The sequence below is a fragment of the Vulpes vulpes genome, chromosome 6, assembly GCF_048418805.1.
Source record: "Vulpes vulpes isolate BD-2025 chromosome 6, VulVul3, whole genome shotgun sequence".
Classification (NCBI taxonomy): domain Eukaryota; kingdom Metazoa; phylum Chordata; class Mammalia; order Carnivora; family Canidae; genus Vulpes; species Vulpes vulpes.
In genome coordinates, this window is record NC_132785.1 from 30,843,977 (window position 1) to 30,867,261 (window position 23,285).

General features: G+C 36.0%; 1 protein-coding gene and 1 pseudogene across 11 annotated transcripts in view; both read left to right on the forward strand.

The window, feature by feature from the left end:
• Window positions 1-23,285, forward strand: part of SCEL (sciellin) — a 294,897-nt gene that overhangs the window by 98,759 nt on the left and 172,853 nt on the right. For 4 of the 11 annotated variants that reach the window (XM_072760813.1, XM_072760822.1, XM_072760800.1 and 1 more), the window contains one exon: window positions 7,311-7,522. The exons of 5 other annotated variants lie outside the window; for them this stretch is intronic. The gene's annotated coding sequence lies outside the window, so the exon portion shown is untranslated. The remainder of the gene's footprint in view (window positions 1-7,310; window positions 7,523-23,285) is intronic. 2 more of the 11 variants (XM_072760832.1, XM_072760814.1) reach the window with 2 other exon arrangements.
• LOC112907190 (heterogeneous nuclear ribonucleoprotein A1-like) lies at window positions 18,564-19,844 on the forward strand (annotated as a pseudogene).

Below are 23,285 nucleotides of genomic sequence, written 5' to 3' on the forward strand. Positions count from 1 at the left end.
TGTCCCAGTTTTAGTAATTCTATTTCTGTCTCTCTCTATCTATATATTTTTTTCCAAGCTAAGCCTACCTATGTTCTATTCCTATTACCTCTTTTTAAATTTCCTGAACCTCATTGCTTTCTGGGACTGCAATATCTTGCCTTTCTTGACCTTCTGCAGGTCATTTTTTCTTGATTAGATTTCTCTTTTTATCTTCAGAACATTGGCATCTTCTCAGCACTCTCTTCCTAGTATTGTGGAAAATACTCCCTGCTTCCAAAGGGAGGGTCTTTGTTCCAGGTACTGCTCTTATTGTTTCTAATAGGATTAATTCCTTTATTTCCAAAATGAATTGATACCTCCAAATCTGTTTTTTATCATGTTTTGAAACAGCATAAAACCTGCAGCCCTGGGGTACAATGGACTCTACAGGTTATAAAGGGCCTATGTGTATAGAACATTTTACTAATTTTGATAGTTGCCATTACATCTTTTGAAAATGAAAATTTGTTCTTGAATAGAATCAAATCTGGCCAGATTTTCTCAATTTGGTTGCAATATTAAGCTATTAGTATATGTGTTTAATTTGTCACCAGTTTTTATAAAAATAGAGTATTTACAAACTTAAGGAAAATCTATATTTTACTCCAATAATTTAAAAAATTAATATGTTATTATGTGAAATGCTGGAGACATTTTAAGTCTCGCCTACTGTCTAAGTGGCTAAGCAGTTGTAAGACTATATAATATAATATAAAATAAAATGTAAACATTCACCTCTAAACAATATCACCAAGCACATCAAATTTGTCTTTTGTAATGCAGAATTTTTCTGGCTAATGGCCAGAAAGTTTAAAATTAAATAAATGCATTTATTGTTGTAAAGGTCTTTGGGAGGAAAAGTATGTCATGACCGTATTATTTTACTGTGTAAAGACAGCATAGATATATATTATTGGAAAGTCAGGACCTCTTTGAAAGGACTTTGAAACTTTGTTAGGTTTTTAGAAAAGTGTCTGTTGGCAATAACCAAGCACTAAGAACTGTCTTAGCAGAAGGTAACTCTTTGATAGTCGGCTACGTGATAGCCACTAGAATGAAGAAATCTTTTATCAGAATCATATATTAATTTATTTGTCAATAATGCCTATCTTTCATAAAGACTAGGTGAAATTGACATTTTAAGATTTATCATGCTTTTCAATTTAAAAACTCCCATAGCCAAAATGTCACTGAGATCTGAAATAGAATTCTTGCACTCTCTTCTTCGTCTGATCTTCCAATTACTCTCTGAACCTTGGCAGATTTCAACAATTAAGTCAAGTTGATGAATCACTTGTATTTCTGATTCCGGTGCTATTAATTTATGTGGATGAAAAGTTCATTGTGGAGATGAAAAGATTATTTTCAGTAGACTTATTCAAATCATTACTAGTTATTACTTTGTGTAATTTTATTAAAAGTAAACTTGAGAAAAAATTGAGCTAAGAATTTTCTGTGGTAGTCATATATTATGTGGGTGCTAGTTTTTTGAAAACGTGCTTTTGGATTTTAGTTTGGACAGCTTCCATCACCATATCTATAGCATCACATTCTTTCCCCAAGTTTCAAAAAAAAAAAAAAAACTACTTAAGGAACACTATGGAAAAGCAATGTTTAACTATCTATCATGATTCAGCATAGATACTCCAATGGTTGAAAAAAATTGGAAGTTTTAAAACAATGATGATTTTGTTAATGGCAAGTTGTAATTAAAATCTACAAAATTTGTTTTAAAATTTATACTTTGAGTTAACGCAAAATGTACATTTATCAATGAAGTTTTCAGTTTTAACTTAAATTTTGGTTTTCTAGTGTACATTTTTTGTTGTACATTTTTGGAGGGTGGGGGGCTTTCCAGTGTTTTTGTTAGCTTCCTTTTTCCTTTCTGATAAAATTCACTTACAGCTTTCACTTTAGGAATGTTTTTCCACACCACATTTCTCAGTCATGTTGTCTAATACCAGCCACACCTATTATTTTCCATTCCATTCCATTCATGCCTCCTTCTTTTACTCACTCTGATCCTCTGGCTTGGAGTGCCAGTGCATATCTGTGTTCATAGCAATCTTCTCATAATACTAAGCAGGCCTTCCACTGATTCATCAGAGATTTATTGAGCACCTGCTCTGTGCCAATTAGTATGCTAGATTTTGGAGATAAAATAACAATAATCCCTTTGAGCTCTTTGAGGTTAGGAGTTATGTCTTGTTCATCCCAGTATCCCTCATGGTTGATACACAGCTGACTCATAGCTGACCTTTCATAAAACTGTTTTTGAAGGAATCCACAAAAGCCCATCTGCCTTTGAAGCATCCCATTCATATTGCCTGTTGCCTCTTAGTTCCAGTAACATTTATTCAAAATTTTGGGACCATTCCATGTACCAGTCAGTAAAATATGGAGGAATAAATATTGTTCTTAGATTTTCAAATGAAATTCACTACTGTGGCGGCAAATTGCCTCAGGACAAGGAACATACACTGTGCAAACATTGCTTCAAGTACTTCATTGGTATATTAAGCTGGGTTTTAATGCAGCATTTGGTTGAATTGCTGACTTTCTGGATAGGATATCTGTTATGGATAAAGCAATCTGGTAGCACTAGCTTCGTAAGGCTGCACCTGAAACATATCTTTTGATTTGTGGCCCAGAGACCAGAAGGTTGAGAGACACAGAATGTAAAATGAACTTAAGTTTTGTATTTAAAAAATTGTAGAGTATAATTATTTATATTCATATCACAATAGAAGAGAATACCATATATCAAGGTATGTAAAATCAAGACATTTGTGAAATTAAATGAATTTTAGTTTTATTTCTGAGCAAAATATAATATTTTTAAACTGCAGAAATCCATTCCCGAAAAATTTATAAACATTTTCTGATCCTTCTATGGGTAATCGAAATAAAATTGAGCTGGGATGGCATGTTTGCATTCAGTTATTCAGTTATTCATTTCCTGACCTTACAAACATGGCTTAATATAATTTCTTTTTGGTCACACTAGTTCCCAGAACTGTGGAACTACTACCAAATCTATACTTGAAAAAGCCAATTCATGTATGTATGGCATTAGGTTACAGTCCTGAAATCTCTAAAATATAATTCTTTGTTTCCCCAACTTTCTTGTGAAGAATGAGTTTTCAGGCTGACCATAATAGCTCTGATTTATTTTTCTAGATAATGTATGATTTAGTCTTCATGCTTTGCAGAACTTTGCCTTTTTCAAGATCAGACTTGCTCAATCCCAGTCCTTCCTTCCATTTGTTTTATTTGTGAGGAAATTACCCCTTTCAGGAGCAAAGGAGTTGATAAAAGATAACTCACAGAAAAGTTTGTTTTAGGTTGTTTACCAAAAGAGGGTATGAAAGTGTCTGCATCTAAGGTGAGACTTAGAGAGGGAGAAGAGAAAGAAAGGAAAGGGAGACCTAATAAGCTAAGGAACAAAGACTTGGAATTTGACATTAAAAATATGTGTCCTATGTATTCATTCCTGACATATTTATCAAAATTTCTGTCAAAGTTCATGTTTCATAGCCTTTCATATAAGCTCAGAATATTGTTCTGTTAATTTTGAGTTCCACTGAAAATAAATGTCAACCATCTTTTGTTAAAATGTTTTAGAATGAAACCCATAACAATTACATCTACAAAAATGCCATTAGGTTTTCTGAAAGAACATCAATCTACTTAGAAGTATGAACTCAACTCTTTAATGCATGTATTTACATAGATGCTTCCCCCCCCCCCCATGGGCAGCATGATACACTGGAAAGAATATGAAATTCTGGGATTGGAAGAACCTCAAGGGCATGAGTCCCAGACTCTGTACTACCAGCTGTGTGACCTTGGAGAAGTCAATTCTTCCATCTGAGCCTTGTTTTTCTTGCCTGTCAAATGAAAAATAAAAGACATCAACCTTTCAAGTTAAGTATGTAGATTCAATGAGTAATATATATGAAAGTGCTTTGTAAATTGTAAAACATCACGTAAATGATAGTTATTTTATTTCAGATTAACTCAAATATTGTTCTAAATTGGTAAACTGCAAACCAAATGACTGTTAATTCCTATAGTACACCAGGTTCTACCTAGAAAAATGTTCCTTAGAAAACTAGACTTTTAGTTAGCAAATTATCAATGAGTTTAGACTCTTAAAAAAGGATCATTATGTATTTGAGTCATTCAATTAGAAAAAAAAATAGAAGCCTCCTTTAAGAGAACTCTCAATGCTGAATCATTTACTCTTACCTTTCAGAGAAGCCTCTTTAAGCTGTGGATTCTATAAGTGAGAAAAATGTGTAAGTGAGAGCACATGCACACAGGGAAAACTTCCTCAGGAGACAATGGACACAGTGCCAAGTTTCCACTCTACTAAATAAAAATGGTTTACTGTCTTTTGAAATTGAAAAAAAAAAAAGAAATGAACTTTTAGGTCAAAGTAAATGTTTTAGTGTATAATATTAATACATTCATCTTTGTGCCAATGAGTCACAAATATAACTTTTTTATTTGCTGTAGCTCTGGGTAATCTAAGATGAATTCTTTGAGGAGTCCAGTTATCTGCTGTTCAAGGCACACCCAGGCCCTGTTCCAACAGAGGTGATGTTGCCAGGACTCACAGATGTGGAGTGATTAGTTCTAAACTGAGAAATAGGGAAGGCTTTGCAGAGTTGATATTTAAATCAGTCTTTTGGGGATAAATATGCTTTCTACAGGTGGAGGTGGTAGGAAGGGCATTTTTGAGAGAAAAAGCAGCATGAACCAAAAGATGAGGCTGTGGAGAGAGAGAACATTGGCACTTGGCAGTAGTCAATAACTGACAGTGGCCTCTTTGATATAAAGTCATGGGTGGGGGGAATCTATTATTTACATGGGTAAATCTTACTCAAGTAGTTTTTGTCCATTATCTTGAATTGAAATATTTTACAGCTAAACCCACAAAATTACATGAACACCTGCAGAAATATCTACTGAGTACGCAGTTGGTTATTCAAAGATCTAGTGAACTTAGAATTAATAAGGATATTTTGCCAATAATAAGAGTATCTTATGTAATAGTTATTCTTTACAAACAATAAAAACTTATTTTAGCTGATTCAGACAGAAAAGGAACAGAAAGAGGAAAGAATAAATGAGGTTGGCCCTGCTGACAAAAATGATATTCTTTTCAAAGTCAGAGTGGTTTTCTTCTTTCCCCATAGCTGAACCATGTAAATCAGTCTCCACCTGGAAGTTCAGTTTAACTCCAGAGATCACTGAACCAATTCCATCCTTTGTCAGTACTTCTAGGTCAATACTCAGGTATCCAGTACCAAATATGCAAACATCTGATCCATGCCTACTCATTCTAGCAACCCTTGTTCCTTGCTACAAGACTGATAATAAGCATTATGTGGTTGAATTCTGGAAACTGTCTTCTATCCTGTTACTAAAAACAGGTCCTCACATTTTAGCCTCTAGATCCTCTTTCCTTTTATCAGTGTCTGTGCTCCTCACCAACCATGTCTCTGCTTCTCATCTCCAAAGACCTATGAGCACGGCTGACTTTCATGCCCTATTCTGTGCATTGAACTGGTTATTTACACTGGTATCCTGATGTGTTGAGGTATCCTTTTGCTGGGCCATGGCATCTGTTCTCACTAGTTTGTACCTGTATGTATGGTACCTTTATGACTCCCAAGATATGTGTCATGTTCTTCCTGCTCATAATCAACATTTAACTTGATATCTGATAGCATCATTGGAATTATGAAGACAATAAACATAAGTCTTTTGTGTGGTAAAACATTAGTTCTTCTCTTCCTTTAACAATCAGCCTGGACTTGTCCACCAGAAAGTATTATTTTCAGAATTGGACTCCTATTATTTAAAAGGCTAGCCATGCATGAATCTAATCAGAACTGCTGACTGATTAGACTTTCAGTACATGGATGCCAAATATGCGCAGAGGCCAGATATTAGGGACAAAAGGATAAACTGACCATAGACTGTGTCTGCAAGGAACTCACTATGTAGTTCTATTCCAGATATGCCCCGTATTACTTTATTCAGGATCATTGTTTTAAAGTTGTTAAAATAAAATTATGGTAGATTTCTTATTGACTTTTTGAAATGTAGGTGATTAATTAGATTTAGAAGTATATTTGAAAGTACCACAATAAGCTTGAAAGGTAATTGGATAGACCCTCAGAAAAAATCCATCCAAATAATCTCTCCAATGCCTATCTATCTATCTATCCATCCATCCATCCATCCATCCGTCATCCATCCAGTCATCTGATATCTTTTTGGATTCATTCATCTGCCAGAAAATGTGCTTGCAAATAGAAAGACTCCCAAGAAGCTGATAGACCAGTGCAAAAATAAATGCACAAATAAACAATTATGCCACTGTGGAGATAAATTTACAGTGGATTAGCTCACTCAAATTCCAGGGAGTATAGTGAAAATAATCCTAGATTCTGGAGGATTATAAATCTGGACTTAAATTCTGGCTCTACTCTTTTAAAGTTATGGCTTTGAGTGAGTTATTTAACATCTCTATCAGCCTCCTCCTCTATTGTATGTGCAGAATATTGCTTGTCTGACACATAATAAGTGCCCATCATGTTAGCTATTTTCTCTCTATTGCCCCCTCTTCTCTTTCATTCATCTGAAGTTCGGTTTCCTTATCTCAAGGAGGAAAGGCTTTCTTTCTTTCTTTCTTTCTTTCTTTCTTTCTTTCTTTCTTTCTTTCTTTCTTTCTTCTTTCTTTCTGATTTTATTTTATTTATTCATGACAGAGAGAGAGAGAGAGAGAGAGAGAGAGAGAGAGAGAAAGAGGGGGGGGGGCAGAGACACAGGCAGAGGGAGAAGCAGGTTCTATGCAGGGAGCCCGAAGTGCGACTGGATCCCTGGTCCCCAGGATCATGCCCCAGGCTGAAGGCGACGCCAAACCGCTGGGCCATCAGGGCTGCCCGAAGGAAAGGCTTTAATTTGATCTCTGAAATCTTTAAGAATCAACATTTAACTTGATATCTGATAGCATCATTGGAATTATGAAGACAATAAACATAAGTCTTTTGTGTGGTAAAACATTAGTTCTTCTCTTCCTTTAACAATCAGCCTGGACTTGTCCAAATGTGAGGACCTGTGAAGTTCTGTGATTTAGGAATGATCCCCTGATCTAGAAAGCAGTGCATTCATTACTTATATACAGTCAAATATGCAGGATTTTGTAAACACGGTACAACTTTATGAATAGCATTGATGAGTCTCAAACACACCCGGCTCTTTCTCACTTTCAGTACTTGGTACATCCTGATCCTCTTTCTTGAAGATCTCGTTCCCCTGCTTACCAGCTAACTCCTGCTCATCCTCCCAGCCTCAGTTCTAGAAATCACTTTCACTTTCCCAAGGACAAATTCCATGGATGATTTCCAGGAGACTGCTCTGCCAATTTGGACTCCACTCATCCTTTTAAAGGAGCCACCATACTACAGCAACGCCTCACTTACAGGTAAATGAGAAAACTAGAGATCTCTAATTTTCTACTGTGTTTCCCTTTAAAAAGGCAGTGCTAATGACTCCTTCTATAGACCCTTCTGGGGATAGGTTTATGGTTTACTGCAGAGAATAAGATCTATTTATACTTCATCCTCTCAATGCAAAATGTGTATACAATTATTAATGACTAGTTCATTACATGCCAGGTATTATGCCAGGCACCACAAATATGTATTATTTCATTTACTTATATCAACTTTAAGAAATAGGTTTATGAATAAAACTGGTTTACAAATGAAGAAATAGCAATCCAAGGAGTTTAAATAAATTGCTTACCTTTACACAGATTACTGTGTTTCCTAAATGTCAAAATACCATAGGTTGTAAAAATAAAATAAAGACAAAAACAAAAACAAAAGAACACCAAACACTCAAAACACTACAGCCAAAACACTATTGATTTAACAGTAGCTTTTCTGGGAGAGAAGAAAATATGCCTTACATACACACATTGATTCTAAGGTGATCCTCTGTCAGATGATACTCATGTCAGATGCATTTAGATTGAGGAATGTCAGAGGTTGGTTTGAACTCAGGACTGTTTGGTTTCAGAACCATTATTTTTATCATAATCTCTTCAGATTCAGAAATCAGCCCTCAACTACCACAATACTTGTGAAAGTCTCATGAGGTAAGTACAAATTTTACTGGAAATTGTGAAAATAGGCCAACAGAAAAAAAAAAAGTCCAACAAAACAAACACCACTGATTAAATTCAAACTTGCCAACAATATTAGATTTACAAACTTTAAAATAAATCCAGAAAATAGAAAATATTTATTATGTACTAGTCACTTTATATAATTTTATCTCACTTAATGTTCATAACAATTATAAAATAAACATTATTGTGATCCATATTTAACAAGTCAGAAACTGGCACAAAATCTGCCCCAGTTTATATGCTATTAAAGGGTAGAGTCTGAATTAGACTTAGGCAAGAAATAGTGAAATTGATAGGAAATTCTACAATTTCCTGGATCACAGGAATTAGCAATGTTTTTTGAATAATTGAATAAAATTAGTCAAGAGAAAAATTTGCTGTTGGAGCAGGTTTTTAACATGGGAATATCTGGTTTGTTGTAGAAATGAAATTGTTTTACATCTGTTTTCTACTTAATTTTGTCAGTTACAGGTTTGTACGGTCATGGTAATTTTAGGAACATGACCATGTAGGAGGCTAAAAGTAAATGTGCATTGTAACCTTTGGTTACTTATCTCTGTGTACCTAGCCTGAAAACTTCTTGTGGTCAGGTGCCTATAGTTTATTCCTGGTGGTATCAGTGGCTGGCACAGTCAAGGGGCTCAATAAATACTTGTTGAATGAATGAAGCATGTAAGAAATTGAGGACAATTTTAGATTTAAACAAAAGGCATATTATTAAGAATATGGTCTTTTCACTGGGCCACAGCCAGCCTCTACAGGTCCTTACAAATTAGAAAAACTGCTCTCTCAGGTTAGATAAATTAGGACAAGGAACCCATTGGGTAGATATGCAAAGAGATTCTTCCAGAGAGCCGTGGAGTCCAGCTATGCAAATAGAGCTTGGTCCTTCAAACCCACTTGACCCCTTAGGCATGTTTAAACAGCACACAAAAATGTACAACTGTATTGGGTATTCTGGTTTACCTCACCTTTCTCTTGATTTTTAGGAGGGGTGAGGTGAGGGGTCAGGCAAGTGTTCTTTTGTCTTTCTTAATCAAGAAAATACTACTAGTCTGCCTAGTTTGAAAAGATGAATGATTACATTCTATTTGAATAGAATGATTACATTCTATTAATTTTTACCTTATTAAGCACCCATGTCAGGCTTTATTATACAAAAAAAGTGCATTAGGTAGATTAGTTCCTTCTATCCCTGTACTGTAATCTATAAATACTTTTTATTGGATCTTTTCAGATTTTGAAAACCAAAAATGTTGAGCTCTGAAACTGTATATTTTATTATTGGAACATTCTTTGAATTTTCTACTGATTTTCTTGAGCCATTTTTCTTATTTTGCACTAGGTGAGCCACTAGAAAAAAAGATTGTGAAAGCCAGACTCTAAGAAACATGAAATTGTTTTTCTCTCAGATATGTGTGAACACACACACATACATATGCATAGCGTTTCTGCGTTAAGTGGGAATGTAGGGGCAAGATGATTCATAGCAAGAGACATAGGAATTCTATTGGAATTAGTGGCTCTCTGAACTGCTCTGATTAACTGCAAATGATCATTGTAGTGACAGTTTCTTGAGAAGAATTTTTTTTTAAAATTTATGATAGTCACAGAGAGAGAGAGGAGGCAGAGACACAGGCAGAGGGAGAAGCAGGCTCCATGCACCGGGAGCCTGATGTGGGACTCGATCCTGGGTTGCCAGGATCGCGCCCTGGGCCAAAGGCAGGCGCCAAACCGCTGCGCCACCCAGGGATCCCAAGAAGAGTTTATTAAAACTTAAATCTTAAAACTTCAATTCATATTACTTAGACACACGTACACACACTCCAAAATTTAAGAAATTAAAACCAACATTCCTTTCTCGACTAATGGAAAGGCCCAGTTAAAAACCCTTTTTCTCTTGATTATAGCTTGGGTAGAGTGAGCCTTTTAAGTGATATTTGTATTAATTTTAATAAGGACCATGGAACTCTTTTCAATTTCAGACATATGGGAGGAAGAGAATGTTTCAATTCAGCTCAAGAGTCCTCAGGTTAGAACATTGATTTTACTGACCCCTAATACATTTCAAATGCAGATAGACCTCAATGTGTATTGTAGCTCCCTTTAATCCTCATCTTTTTCTTTTAATAAATAAGCTCCGTGCCCAACTTGGGGCTTAAACTCAGGAACCTGAGATCAAGAATCATGCTCTACTGACTGAGCCAGCCAGGCGCCCCTTCATCTTTTCTTTTATACTGAAGTTTGTCATTCACTAAGCTAAAGCAACAAAGTGGAAAGAATTCTTGTGATGAAGAGAACTTGTACCTTCACTAGCTCTGAGGGTGATTCACTCTGCTGTGTGAGCAGTATCTGCGAATATGAGCAGGTTCTGCTCTCTCCATTGGTAAACAGGTGCAAGGACAGCTCCATCAGGAGAACCTTTGTGAACATTAGTGAAATACATAGCAAAGTCTTTGGAAGAATGCTAATCCTAGCGTTAGGACTGCTGATACCTACCAGTATTAGTTGACCCCGGCCTTATTAGAAATGTTAATTTGTAGCACCTTTGAAAGATGTGGTTTCCTGACGTCAAGGCATTCTCTTTTCTGGTGTATGTTGATTCTACAGTTGCCTTCGCCGTTAAGTAGATGCAACCTTGGATTGGCCTCCAGGTGTAGCAAGAATAGATAACAGGGGATTTGGGTTATCTGGAAAACAGTATCGAGTAGTAATTAATGGATAAGGGCTTTGAATCATGGCTTTGAATCACAGTTTCGTATCTAACTGTATGAGCTTGGGCAAGTTGTTTAACCTCTCAAAGGCTTTGTTTTCTTCTTTTGCAATAGCCCCTGCCTCCAATGGTTATTGTAAGGATTAAATTAGATAATTCATGTAAAGTATTTAGCATAGTGCCTGGCACATGTTCAGTTCTTAGTTTAAATGACAGCATTTTCTATTGTTGACATGTAATCCTGGAGAATCATTCTTGGTCTGAAATTCCCTTCATATAGGTTGATGCTATATAGGAAATAGCTATAATAAAATAAGACTTTGGAGATTTTTTATTTTGTGCAAAGCAAAATATATTACTAAGTACTTATCAAATCAGCCTCAAGATACCTTAAACTGTTTCCAATGAACTGGACTAGATGTATTCTATAAATAAAAATAATAGTGAGAATGCTTATAAAATGATATTAATGTTTTCTATTTGTTCCTTGCCAATTTTATTTGCCAGGCACTTTATATATAATTTTAAATACTTATAACAATGGCACGAATTAAATGCAAATCAAAACCACAGTTAGATATCACCTTACACCTGTCAAAATGACTAGAATCAAAAGATAAGAAATAACAAATGTTGGTGAATGTGGAAAAAAAGGAACCCTCATGTACTGTTGCTGGGCATTGATTGGTACAGCCACTGTGGAAAACAGTATGGAGGTTCCTCAAAAATTAAAAATGGAATTACCATTTGATCCGGTAATTCCACCACTGGGTATTTGCTCAAAGAAGACAAATGCTAGTTAAAAAAGATGTATGCATCCCTATATTCATTGCAGCATTATTTACAGTAGCCAAGATATGGAAGTAATCTAAATGTCCATTGACAGATGAGTGGATAAAGAAGATGTGCTGTATATACACAGTGGAATATTATTCACTATAACAAGGATCAGATTTTGCCATTTGCAGCAATATGGATGGATCTAGAGGATATAATGCTAAGTGATATAAGTCAGAGAAAGGCAAATACCATATGATTTCACTCATATTTGGAATTTAAGAAACAAAACAAAGAAGGGAAAAAAAGAGACAAATGGAAAAACAGACTTAAATGCAGAATACATATTGGCGATTGCCGGGGGGAGGTAATTGGGGAGATGAATGAAATAGATGAAGGAATTAAGAGTATACTTGTCATGATGAGCACAAAGTAATGTGTAGAATTGTCAGATCATTGTATTGGACATCTGAAACTAATATGACATTGAATATTAATAATACCTCAATAAAATAAAAACATAATTTTAGGTACTTAAAATAATGGTACAAATAAGTATCCATTTTCATATTTTATAGATAAAGCAGAATCTCAGAGAGATTAAGGAACATCTCAAAGACTGCACAACTAGTAAATAGAAGATCTGGGATTCAAAAATTGGTTTGTTTTTCTTCAGAGCCTTTGTTCTTTCTGATACACCTGCTGATGTTCAGAGACTATGTCAAGTGAATCTACTAAACTTACCTTCCAGTTACATGCAGTGAAAATCAGCAGGTGGTTTTGTCTCCTCAGTGAATATCAAATATTTTGCTGCTAATTTCACAACTTCTGAGAGAATCCTGCATTCTCTTCTTTGGTAGAATCCAGAATCCCTTTAGCTGATTAAATTACTTCCATTGATGTGGATTTCAATTCAATCTAATAGCAACAAGGCACTGTCTTGACAAAGGATGTGCTGTTGTTAGGGGTTTTTCCGAGAGGCAATTCTTTCATAAATTTTTCAGTCAGATGAAGCTGAGAATAGAATTAATAACACCTGTCCAGTCTATAGCAAAGAGAAGTTCTAATAGGGGATGATTTTCCTTCTAGTGGATCTTTTCATGAGATTTACAAATTTTTTTTTCAAAGAATCAATACAGTATCAGGAGAACAAATCAGTTTAGAAAGACCAAAGATGAATAAGATATAGATAGCTAGGAGGGAGAGACAGAGCTATAAGCTAATAATAAAGCTAAAGGTACCAGGAGAGATAAATGTGTACAATATAGTAGAAGAACCAAGGGAAGGAATGATCTGGTTCATACATAGGAATTCAGGAAGTGCTTCAAAGAACTGAATATTGAATGTTGCTATGAGTTCCCAAGTGATGAAGGTGAGAAATGGAGTGTGCAGGGAAGCTAAAGCTCATATGACAAAGTAAAGTGTCAGACGACTTGGAGATAGATCAATAGAAATGATCCAAGAGGAATACCAAACAGAAAATAAGCAAAATTGTAGACCTGTATCCAACCATATCAACAATTACCTTAAAAGTTAATGAACTAAACCTGTCTTGTCTAATATGACTGCCACTACCATATGTAGCTATTTAAATTTAATTAAAATAAAATATAATTAAAAATTCAGTCTCTCAGTTACACTAGTCACATTTCAAGTGCTTAATAGCCACATGTGAAGAGTAGCTTTCATATTGGATGGTGCAGATATGGAACATTTCCATCATCGCAAAGTTCTACTGGATAATGTTGGACACAGGGAAGGTCAAATAGACTTAAAAAATAGAAGCCAGACCCAATTATATATTGTCTACAAGAGATACACTTTAAGCATAAGGATATAGAAAGGTATAGCATATAAATGTCATATAAAACAGACTTGAAGACAAAGAGTATTATTAGAGATAAATAGGAATATTTCATAATTAGAAAAGAATCAATTTAGGAGGAAACCATAGCAATGATGGATATTTATACCCCTGTGTAGTTTTTTCCCTGACACCAACTAATTCTCCAGTTTTCTGACACCAAATGGGTGTCCTACAATTCAGTTAAATTGAATTCTGATACTAGCTGGACTTAGTTAAAGGCTGTCTCACAATATTGCACCCACTTCAGATACCTGTCACAAATGGAGTCCCCAGGAGACCTACACTTCTGCCATACTGACTACATGGTATGAAGTTTGCACAGCCTTCCCTCAGATTCAATAATTCACAAAAATGAATCATGATACTCTGGAAAGGACTTTACAGATACAGGTTTATTATTCAAGATACAACTCGGGAACAGACAAATGGAAGCAATGTCTAGGGCAAGGTATAGGGGAAGGTGTGCAAAGCTTCCATGCCCTCTCTGGGTACACCAGCTTCCCAGCACCTTGATATGTTCACCGATCCAGAACTTCCCCAAACCCAGTTTTTGAGAATTTTTAAATGAAAATTTTATTATGTAAGCACAGTTGATTAGATCATCAGCCATTGGTGATTGATCCAATCTCCCTCCTCTCTCTGTATAATCACTTGTTTTGCTTTTTGGTGACCCATCCCAAAGCTATCTAGGTCCCTCCCATGTGTCATCTCATAAGCAAAAGATGGTGAATTCCAGAGATTTTAGGAGTTCTGTGCCAAGAACCAAAGACACAGACCAAATATTTCTATTCTGCTTTTCCACCATGACTTATTATAGAATCTCTGAAAATATGAAGCAAAATCAACAGAATTAAAGAGAGAGAGATGGACATTTTCACACTTCTCTCTCACTAATTGAGAAACAAATAGACAAAGGAGTCAGTAAAGACATAGATGATGTGAGCAATGCTGCCATCAGAACATAACTGATATTTATAGAACACTACACCCAGCAGCTACAAACTATGTATTCTTTAAAAATGTACATGATAATAATGCTTGGCTATAAAACAAGCTTCAGGGGGGCACCTGCATGGCTCATTGGTTGAGAGTCTGCCTTTGGCTCAGGTCGTGATCCTGGGGTCCCTGGATTGAGTCTGCATTGGGCTCCCTGCAGGGAGCCTGCTTCTCCCTCTGCCTATATCTCTGCCTCTCTCTCTGTGTCTCCCATGAATAAAGAAATAAATAAAATCTTTAAAAAAAACGAGTCTCAATAAACCTGAAAGGATTAAAACTGTACAAAGTATGTTTTCTAACCACAGCAATTAAAGTGGAAATCGAAAACCTCAAATTTGGAAAATAAACAAGTTTTAAATAACCTGTGGATCAGAGAAGTAATAAAATAAATTAGAAAATATTTCAAACGGAATGATAGCAAAATGACAACTTATCACAATTTGTGGGATGAAGCAAAAGTAGAACTTAGAAATTTAATCTTTAAATGTTTATTTTAGGAAAGAAGAAAGATGTAAAAATCAATGATATAAGAAAGTTGAAAATGAAAAACAAAGTAAGGTGAAAACAGAGGGAAAGAAATAATAATAGAAGTCAGTGAAATTAAAGAAAAACAACAGAGAAATTTAGCAAAGCCAAGACCCAGAGGCGAAGAAGCTGAGTGGCCTGGGGATGCCAATGTAAGGATGACTGGGCTGAGGGACAGAATGTCATTAGGTCTTTTTGGAAAAAACCACCTAGTCACTAGAGAAGTTTTGTCATCACTGTTGTTTTGAGACACGTATTATTTTTTAACAGCATTTTGAAATTTAAAATCTGAGTATAATCTTATCTTGCTCAGAATAAAGGAAGTACCTGCCACTTTTCTATGCCTCCAATCCTCTCTGCCGTTCAGCACTGTTGACAAAGACCTTTTTCTGATTTCTCATTGCCATTTTCCTTGCTGTTTCACAGTGATATACAAACGCGTGTAAATTCCATTAAAAATGTAGTGCCTGGGTCACCTGGGTGGCTCAATTGGTTAAACATCCAACTTCAGCTCAGGTCGTGATCTCAGGGTCCTGGAATCAAGCCCCACATTGAGCCTGCTCTCTGTGTCTCTCCCCCTACTCATACTCTCTCTTTCTCTCTCAAATAAATAAAATCTTAAAGAAAGAAAAGGTAGTACCCACAGAACAGGATTTGGTTTTAGTACATAGGGTCTCCAGGAGAATACTGTCTAGAAGAGAGGGCTACATGTTCTTGTTTCCCTTTAACATACTGTTGAAATTTGCAAATGCCATGTACACTTGTAAGAATGTAAATTACAATTTAATCTATGAACAATGACAATTTTATCAATGAATATTTAATGTTAGTTTTCATTTGAATTTGGATTTTTTGTTTAGTTCTTTTCTTAAGTGACAGTCGTAAGACTAAATGGAAGTTTGAATAGGTTGGGGTCCTGGTTGGCACAGCTGGCTAAGCACCTGACTCTTGATTTTTGCTCAGGTTATGATCTTAGGGTCATGAGCTGGAACTTTGGGAGCCCTGCTTTGGACTCTGCACTGGATGTGGCACCTGCTTAAGATTCTCTCTCTCCCTCCCCCTAGACACTCCCCCCACCACCTCCTGCTCTCACGGACTCTCATTCAAAAGTTTTGAATAGTTTATGCATAAGCAATTGTATTTTATTATGTCATTTGACCATAACATACTTTTGCTTCCTTGTCTTTTCTTCTTTCATTCCTTTCTTTTTTCTTTTCCTTTTCTCTCTTTTTTCTTTTCTTTTCTTTTCTTTTCTTTTCTTTTCTTTTCTTTTCTTTTTTTTCTTTCTTTTCTTCTTTTCTTTTCTTTTCTTTTCTTTTCTTTCTTTTCTTTTCTCTTTTCTTTTTCTTCTTCTTTTCTTTTCTTTTCTTTTCTTTTCTTTTCTTTTCTTTTCTTTTCTTTTCTTTTCTTTTCTTTTCTTTTCTTTTCTTTTCTTCTTCCCTTCCTTACAAGTCAAATAAGAAACAAATAACCCTGCCCCAAAGTGTTTAAAGGAGATTTGCTTCCTCTACTGAAAAGTAGAAAATCTAGAACTTTATTATCTAGAAATTTGTGATGTATATGGATTTGGCTATGCCATAGGGCTAATATTCCCCGGAAGCTAACTATTGTCAATAAAAAAAGCTTCATCTAAGATGATTTTTTTGTTCAATTCACAAATGCCAGCATTATCTAAGGATTCCACTTTGTAGAGGTGAATGGGGAAACCAAAAAAAATATGTCTTTGAGTCAAACAGACGTGGTTTCAAATGATGTGGTTTTAAATACTGGCTGTGCCACCTAGTATTTTTGTAATGTTGATTGTGTCCCTTGAGGGTTTTGAATGTCAATATTTTAAATGCCCTACTTCACAAGGTTACAGTGTACTTTAGAGGAAATAATGCATGTAAAATGCTGGCATATAAAGGTCCTCTGTGTTCTTCCCTCCTTGACCTGTAATACAATAAATTGTGAGTGACTAGTAGTGTTTGCATTTTCAGAGCCAGTGCAACAGATTAGAGGGAGATGGCTCTTGAAGCACAGAACAAGCCTTACTCTCTTTTACCATTCATTGGCCATCTGACTTTAGGCTAATTACTTAACCTCTTTGAGTTTCTGTTTCCCCTTGTATAAGAAAAGAAAAAGAAGATTATATCTGGACATATGATGATTAAATGAGTTATGTAAACATTTAGCACAGTGCTTGGCATAATTAATGCTCAATTAAGAGTAGCTTCAAAAAAAAAAAAGAAAGAGTAGCTTCAGTTCTATCATTTTTATGCTGCTCCAATTGTTTTTTAAATTAAGGTTTTCTTTCAAGGCCCCTTCTGTTTTCACTGTGTTCTGATGATCAAAACCCTCAGGGGGTGCCTGGCTGCCTCAGTCTATAGAGCATGCAACTCTTGATCTTGGGGTCATAAGTTCAAGCCCCACATTGAGTGTAGAGTTTACTTAAAAAAAAAAAAACCCTCAGGGTTGCAATCAGCAAGGTTAGAGCTCAGATCAATTTCTAGTTCAAATACTGGATATTTAATTTTATCTCTGCCTCTGTTTATGAAGGCTAGAGAAGCCAATCTCACATGCTGCAGAGCAAAAAAGATGCTCCTGAGCTCAGTGGAGATTATTTTTCATAACTCTAAGAAACTAATCTTTATGATTGATGACTGTTGTTTTAAGATTAAAAAAGCATCCCATCCAAAGAATTCATATCTCAGATTATTGATTTCTATTGAACTTGCCTACTTTTCAGTGCAAGAGAGTATATGATCAGGGAAGTAAAGAGCAATATTTATTTGATTAAAATTTCTTCAGGTTGATTTTCTTGTTGTTAGTGGCAACCAACAAAAGAATAGATACAAAATGATACGTAACAACCACAATGATTACGGTCTGTATTTTTATCTTTATCCAATTGTGATTTTAAATTGGCCTTTCTAGTATTTGCAGTCATAAAAATTTTTGCTATATATGCCACTTTAGATATATTGATAAACCACCTACCTAAACAACCCTATTTCATTAATGAATCTCTTTCCAGCACTTGGAGAGTCAACCTCAGGTGACATGTGCCATTGTTACACTAATGGCTATAAGGAAGATGATACCATTTACATTGCAGAAATTATTTCTCAAAGTGAATTTGCTATTAACTGGTATGCCTTGGATCAGCATAACATTATGTGTTGCAGCAGCGTTTACATAGTTTGTAGCTTTTTGAAAATAGTATCATTTCCTAAAAAAAAAAAAAACAAAACAAAAAATTGCATGTAATCTATTTAAGAATTTGGTGATCCTGGTATAAAATATACTGAAGTCTCCAAAGACTAAAAATATACCCTTGGTAGATCTGTTCATAGTTCAGTGAAAAACTATTAGACTCCTTTCCAAGGACAAAAAATATGTTTGTAGTCCTCCTTTCTGTCCCTGGACGCCACTGAGAAAGCATTGTTAAAATCTCCCCTCCCACTGCTGTCATGTCTAAGTCAGAGTCTCCCAAAGAGCCTGAACAGCTGCAGAAGCTCTTCATCGGTTGTTTGAGTTTTGAAACAACCAATGAAAGTCTGAGGAGCCATTTTGAACAATGGGGAATATTTACAGACTGCATGGTAATGAGAGATCCAAACACCAAGCACTCCAGAGGCTTTGGGTTTGTCATGTATGCCACTGTGGAGGATTGGATGCAGTCATGAATGCAAGGGCACATAAGGTGGATGGAAGTGTTGTGGAACCAAAGAGGGCTGTCTCAAGAGAAGAAGAGAAGATTCTCATAGACCTGGTGCCCACTTAACTGTGAAAAAGATTTTTGTTGGTGGCATTAAAGAAGACACCGAAGACACATCATCTAAGAGATTATTTTGAACAGTATGGGAAAATTGAAGTGCTCGAGATCATGACTGACCAAAGCAGTGGCAAAAGGAGAGGTTTTGCTTTTGTGACATTTGATGACCATGACTCTGTAGACAAGATTGTCATTCGAAAATCCCATACTGTGAATGGCCACAACTGTGAAGTAAGGAAAGCCCTATTGAAGCAAGAGACGATTAGTGCTTCATCCAGCCAAAGAGGTCAAAGTGGTTCTGGAAACTTTGGTGGTGGTCGTGAAGGAGGTCTTGGTGGGAAGGACAACTTTGGTTGTGGAGGGAACTTCAGTGGCCGAGGTGGTTTTGGTGGCAATCGAGGTGGTGGTGGATACGGTGGCAGTGGGGATGACTATAATGGATTTGGTAATGATAGAAGCAGCTTTGGAGGTGGTGGAAGCTATAATAATTTTGGCAATTATAACAATCAATCCTCAAATTTCGGACCCATGAAAGGGGGAAATTTTGGAGGCAGAAGCTCTGGCCCCTGTGGTGGTGGAGGCCAATACTTTGCCAAACCACAAAACCAAGGTGGCTATGGTGGTTCCAGCAGCAGCAGCAGCTGTGGTAGTAGCAGAAGGTTTTAATTACTGTCGGGAAAAAGCTTAGCAGGAAAGAAGATCCAGAGAAGTGACAGGGAAGCCAAAAGTTACAACAGATTTGTGAACTCAGCCAGGCACAGTAGTGGCAGGGCCTAGCTGCTGCAAAGAAGACATGTTTTAGACAATACTTATGTGTATGGGCAAAAAACTTGGGAACTGTATTTGTGACTAATTGTATAACAGGTTATTTTAGTTTCTGTTCTGTGGAAAGTAAAGCATTCCAACAAAGGGTTTTAATGTAGATTTTTTTTTTTTGCACCCATGCTGTTGATTGCTAAATGTAATAGTCTGATCATGACACTAAGTAAATAAATATGTCTTTTTTTAAAAAAACAAACAAAAACAAAAGACATCTTTGTAAAAATAAAACTACATCTTTGTAAACAGGAAAATATTAACTTTATAAAAGCATGACACACCTTTGGGATATTTGTTGAATCTTCCAAAATTGAACCTTATGTATAGGGAAAAAAAAAACACTAGAGCAGTTTATGACAATATAGTTTCTCTCTTCCTCCATTGGCAGCCAATGGAGAGAATCCTTTGCAAGCCAATGAAGAGAATCCTTTAGCACATGATTTGATCTCTGCATGCTGTGATGCTATCTGTCTGACTCTTGGAGTATCACATTCACATGGACCGGACTTCCAGAGGAGTGGCCCTTTTGAAACTAACAATAAGACTTCTGTTGGATGAGAAGCCTTTTTGGTGCAAATCTTTTGTGCTAAATTGTGTTTCTTGAGACCACCGAAAGGTACCCCATTCACTCCATGTTAAAGGGCAGGACACCCTGAGGATGCACACTTTAGGCTGCTAATGGTTATGGCACAGTAGTAGATGAAGTTGAGGAGCAGTGCATTTTCTAATCAGCTGGGAATTAATGGAGCCCCTGCTCCTGATGAGGGGTGATTGTTAGCAGCAAGATTTGACACAGGAAGCATAATGCACGGAGAGCCTCTCTGAGCTGAGCAAGGCAAGAGGGTGGGGAGGAAGCCAAGAAGTGGTATGAGAACCAAAAACCTTTTCTCTGCTTAAAAAATTTTCTAAGCCTGGCACTCATGATCATTTCCAATTAAAAAATAGTCTTTTAAAAAAAGTTTGATCTAGCCAAAGTCACAAGATACAACCAACAGTTCCCTATTTGCCTTTCTTCTAAATCTGTACAGTGATGCAACACTGCTTATCTTCTTGCTTAAATTCGTCGCAGGCAATGAAGTTCTGACTTTCCTGGCTTTGAGCTGGAGCTGGCTCTGAGTGAGTGTTGCTAGGGCGAAGGTTGGAGCGCCAAAGAAGTGATGAGTAAACTATTAATCTTAACTCTGCTTGCCTTCTCCACGCTCACTCAAACTGGAATGGATCGCAGCCCTTCTTGTTTCTAGGGCTCACCAGGGGGTTACTATTTGTTAAATTAGAAAACAGCTTTGTCTCTGGGAAGAAGAATTTGGCTGCAGCCCTGATCATGAGGCCTTCATCCACTCACTGAGTGTGTACACTTTTGTGACACTCCCCACTGTACTGGTATTGCCCTGTGCACACAACAAAGTTCCTGCTCCATTGAGGGCACATGAGAAGTTGGTCTCTAGCTTTCTTATTCCCATTCATATGTTCAATCACATTCAATCACATTGTTTTTCATTACTTTGAAGCTCTTTCTATTCTCTCTTTGTGCTTGGGACACCCACACTCGATATTTTGCCTGAATTTTCTCAACGTATCTGCCTCTGAGTTTTGTCCTCTCAGTAGCTCATTTCTACAAAATCCCTCAAATTTTGAATTTTTGAGAAATCGTAGTGTTTTTGTGAACTTGCTGAATTCGATTCCCTTTTCCTTCCTCCCTCTCTCCTTCCTTCCTTTCTTTTCCCCCCTCCCTCCCTCCCCTTCCTTCCTTCCTTCCTTCCTTCTTTCCTTCCTTCCTTCTTTACTTCCTTCCTTCCTGCCTTTCTGCATTATCTTCTTTTAGGTATAAATTGTACAGTAATACTTTCAATGTGAAAATTGCAATATTTGTTCCAGGGTTCTTAGTGCTGCTATAATCACAAATTTAGTGACTTGAAATAATATAATTTTATTATCGATGTTTCTGGAGGTCAGAAGCTGGAATGACCTCACTGGGGTAAAACCAATGTGTCATCAGGGCTGTGTTCCTTTTAGAAAGTCTAGGAGACACCTGCTTTTTGCTGTTTTCCACTTCTACAGTCTGCCTACATTCCTTCTGTGATGGCTTCTTCCGTTGTCAAAGAGAGCAGTGGCTAATGAAGTCTTTTGCACTCATCACTCTGACTTTATTCCCCTCATCATAGCTCCTTCTCTTATGCTTACACTCTTGCCTCCCTCTTTTCACCTATAAGTACCCTTTTTACAAGGGTCCATTACATTGGATTTACCCAGATAATCCAGCATAATCTCCCCATCTCAAAATCCTTGATTTAATCACATCTTCAAAATCTCTTTTGCTATGTAAACAATATATTCATAGATTCCAGGGATAAAGATGTGAAATATTGAGTGGGGTAAGGAGAAGGTTTTATTCTACTTACTATGGACCTAATGGGCTCTTTAAGATTCTTTATTCCTTTCTGGTTGAAATGATAGCTATATCTAACCTAGATTCTGAATCTCCAAATCTTGGCACAAATGCTTGCTCATCTTCTCTGCCTTAAGTCCAGTAGAACAGTATCTGATGTAATACTTTTATGGAAGAGTGTATTCCATTATATACCAGAATGAATTCTTTATGTATGTGTGCAAGTAATACACATTTTAGTGAGCTGAAAATGAAGTTGACTTTGCAAAAGTCACCTTATATTTTGGCACTTTTACAACTATTTTCAAACACTCAATCATTTTAGTAATGGCATATAAATACTATTTTTGTCCTATAATACTTCCCAACTTTTTTCCTATGTTTTTGTACTTCATTTTCTTTTTTTTTTCCAAGAAAATTAGATGAAAACCTTATAATATTTTCTTGGAAATAAAAAGATATGGTCTATAATGATGGCAATGATATAATTAGCATTGTTCTATTGAAGTGGATTTTAGACCAGGATGATTTATAAAATATAGTAAAGCATCAATAGACATCATTTAGTCTGCTGTCCCTTTGTGTTCATAGGAATAAAATGTCACTCTTGTCCTTGAAGAATCCATAGTTTACTAGGAGAAAGAGATCATGCACAGAAGAGAGAATTAGCAACCTGTGGGAGCAAGACTCATACTAGAAAATTAAATAATGTGATTCAAATTCTGTTAGTAGAGGACATTTAGACTTTAAACATGCAGGGAAAGGTATTTCCTTGGAACCTGAAGGTGAATGTCGCTTTCTTAAGTTTGTATTTGGAACAAAGGAGGTTAGCAATTACAATACATTTTGAATTAAATGTCTAATTTTAAATATCTTTATATTTATTTACATATTTCTTCTTGATGTCATATTAAAAAATTTGGTGATGTTAACAGTAGGAAACAATGTATATAACATTATAATAGGTATTTCAGAGATTAGAAAAGAAAAGCAATTAAAATATGTATCTTGATTGTTGGGATTTTTGTTTATATAATACCATCGAGTGTCTATCCCCCAAGGGAGTATGGGGGACATAGGTTTTGTGGAGGAAGAGTAAGAAAAAGATAGTACTTGCTCCTGATGAATGGGGATGACAGGCAAGTCCATAACATTAATTTAATCCAAAAAGAATATAAATGTATAAATCTTAGAGACACATATACAATTACA